At 46.8% G+C, this 2,500-nt stretch overlaps 2 non-coding genes across 2 annotated transcripts in view; both read left to right on the forward strand.

Moving 5' to 3' along the window:
* Positions 1–1,726: 1,726 nt before the first annotated feature.
* LOC121226160 (5.8S ribosomal RNA) lies at positions 1,727–1,882 on the forward strand. The gene has a single exon (XR_005924030.1). It is a non-coding gene; the product is annotated as a 5.8S ribosomal RNA (ribosomal RNA).
* Positions 1,883–2,113: 231 nt separating this feature from the next.
* The window catches only part of LOC121226140 (28S ribosomal RNA), a 3,383-nt gene continuing 2,996 nt past the window's right edge, over positions 2,114–2,500 (forward strand). The window contains exon 1 of the ribosomal RNA XR_005924014.1: positions 2,114–2,500. This exon is cut by the window's right edge and continues 2,996 nt beyond it. This is a non-coding gene — a ribosomal RNA (28S ribosomal RNA).

Consider the following 2,500-nt stretch of genomic DNA (forward strand, 5'->3'; position numbering starts at 1 on the left):
TGGTGGTTCTGCCACATATATCTGTTCTGGTGGCTCTGCAACAATTATCTGTTCTGGTGACTCTGTCACATTATCTGTTCTGGCAGCCATGCTGCATATTTCTATGGCGTGTAGCGGTTGGGTGGGTCGAGTAGTCTCCCCACATGGAGAAAGGTTGGTATGGGGATGCATGTGGTTGGATATGGGTTGGGTTTTGCATAGACATGTAATATCTGTTCTGTTCTGTTATGGGCCTATGGGCTTTATTCTGACTTCTGTTCTGGGCTAAGGCCAACTTATTCCATTTCTGTGGTTGAGCTGATATAGGCTGTGGTTGGGTTAATAAACACACTAAGTTTCCCCAAACTCACCCTCTTATTTTTCATCTACGCAGGTAATCCCCAACCATAGTGGGCTTGGAGTTGTGAGCGATTCGGAGTGGCCACACGTTCTATAAGTTTGACTCTCTTCCGGTGAACTGTACATTTATTTTACGTTTAAGGTTTCGATTTTCTTTAAATTTGTAATAAGGCTGCTTGATTATTTTTTATGGTTTTAATATGTTTTGTTAAAGTAGGTAATACTTATATTTAACTGTTGGAATTGGATAACTTTAGGACGTGTTTTCAAAAACAGTAATTGATTTCAAAATAACACGACAACAAGTAAAGCTTCTGCAATGAATTTTTTTTCCAAAATTAATCACTTTTCTTAAAAAAAACTTAATCAAATTGGTTTCCTGGAAATATACATGACGTTAAGGTGTGGCAATGGCGGTGTGCATGTCTAGGATTGGATCCAAAGGGAGCTTGGTACTTAAGCAGTCCGATGGACTCACCTCCTCCTTTCCGGTTACCTACCTGGTGCTTAGCTTCCATTCACCTTAACCTGCATTTAAAATTATCTATGGGTGGTGGTGCATGGCCGTTCTTAGTTGGTAGAGCGATTTGTCTGGTTAATTCCATTAACGAACGAGACCTCAGCCTGCTAACTAGCTACACGGAGGTGATCCTCCGTGGCTAGCTTCTTAGAGGGACTATGGCCTTTTAGGCCAAGGAAGTTTGAGGCAATAATAGGTTTGTGATGCCCTTAGATGTTCTGGGCCACACATGCGCTACACTGATATATTCAACGAGTCTATGCCTTGGCCGACAAGCCCGGGTAATCTTTGAAATTTCATCGTAATTGGGATAGATCATTGCAATTGTTGGTCTTCAACAAAGAATTCCTAGTAAGCGCGAGTCATCAGCTCGTGTTGCCTATGTCCCTGCCCTTTTTACACACCGCCTGTCGCTCCTACCGATTGAATGGTCCGATGAAGTGTTCGGATCGCGGTGACGTGGGCGATTCGCTGCCCGCAACGTCACGAGAAGTCTATTGAACCTTATCATTTATAGGAAGGAGAAGTCGTAACAAGGTTTCCTTAGGTGACCCTGTAGAAGGATCATTGTCGAAACCTACCTAGCAGAATAATCAATGAACATGTTGTAAACAACATTGGAGGTGGTGCGGGTGCATCGTCGCCTGTTGCCACCCCCGCGTGTCAGAGCGGTCTGTCTTTTCGTCCCTTTGCCCATTGGCTGGGGTGAGATGTGAAGATCAGCCTCTTCGATACAAAATGATCAAACCCCCGGCGTGAATCGCGCCAAGGAATTGAAATGAAAAAAGGGACACGTCTTCTGTCGCTGCACTGTCCGTGGTGTTAGTGCTTCAGTGATGTTGTTCTTTTATCACAAATATATAGAACTACTCTCGGCAACGGATATCTCGGCTCTCGCATCGATGAAGAACGTAGCGAAATGCGATACTTAGAGTGAATTGTAGAATCCCATGAACCATCGAGTCTTTGAATGCAAGTTGCGCCCCAAGACATTAGGCCGAGGGCACGTCTGCCTGGGTGTCATGCATCGTCACTCCCATCCAACCCCAACCCCTCGGGACTCGGTTGGACCGCGGGTGGAAATTGGCCTCCCGTGCGTTGACAGCTAGCGGTTGGCCTAAATTTGAGTCATCGACGACATCATCATCGTGACCATCGGTGGTAATGCTATAAGGAACCTCGTTCAGAGTCATGTGCATTCGTCGATCGAGACCCTTGAACCCTTTCGGCATCGCAAGGACGGTGCTCGCATCGCGACCCCAGGTCAGGCGAGATTACTCGCTGAGTTTAAGTATATTAATAAGCGGAGGAAATGAAGCTTGCCATGATTCCCCTTGTAATGGCGAGCAAACCGAAGAACGCCCAGCTTGAGAATCGGGCGCCATCAGCGTTTGAATTGTAGTCTGGACAAGTGTCCTCAACGGCGGACCAGGCCCAAGTCCCCTGGAAAGGGGCGCCGAAGAGGGTGAGAGCCCCATCATGCCCGGACCCTGTCGCACCATGAGACACCATCTACGAGTCGGGTTGTTTGGGAATGCAGCCCTAATCGGGCGGTAAATTCCGTCCAAGGCTAAATACGGGCGAGAGACCGATAGCGAACAAGTACCGTGAGGGAAAGATGAAAAAGACTTTGAAGAGAGA

Source organism: Gossypium hirsutum, unplaced genomic scaffold (genome assembly GCF_007990345.1).
Source record: "Gossypium hirsutum isolate 1008001.06 unplaced genomic scaffold, Gossypium_hirsutum_v2.1 scaffold_29, whole genome shotgun sequence".
Lineage (NCBI taxonomy): Eukaryota > Viridiplantae > Streptophyta > Magnoliopsida > Malvales > Malvaceae > Gossypium > Gossypium hirsutum.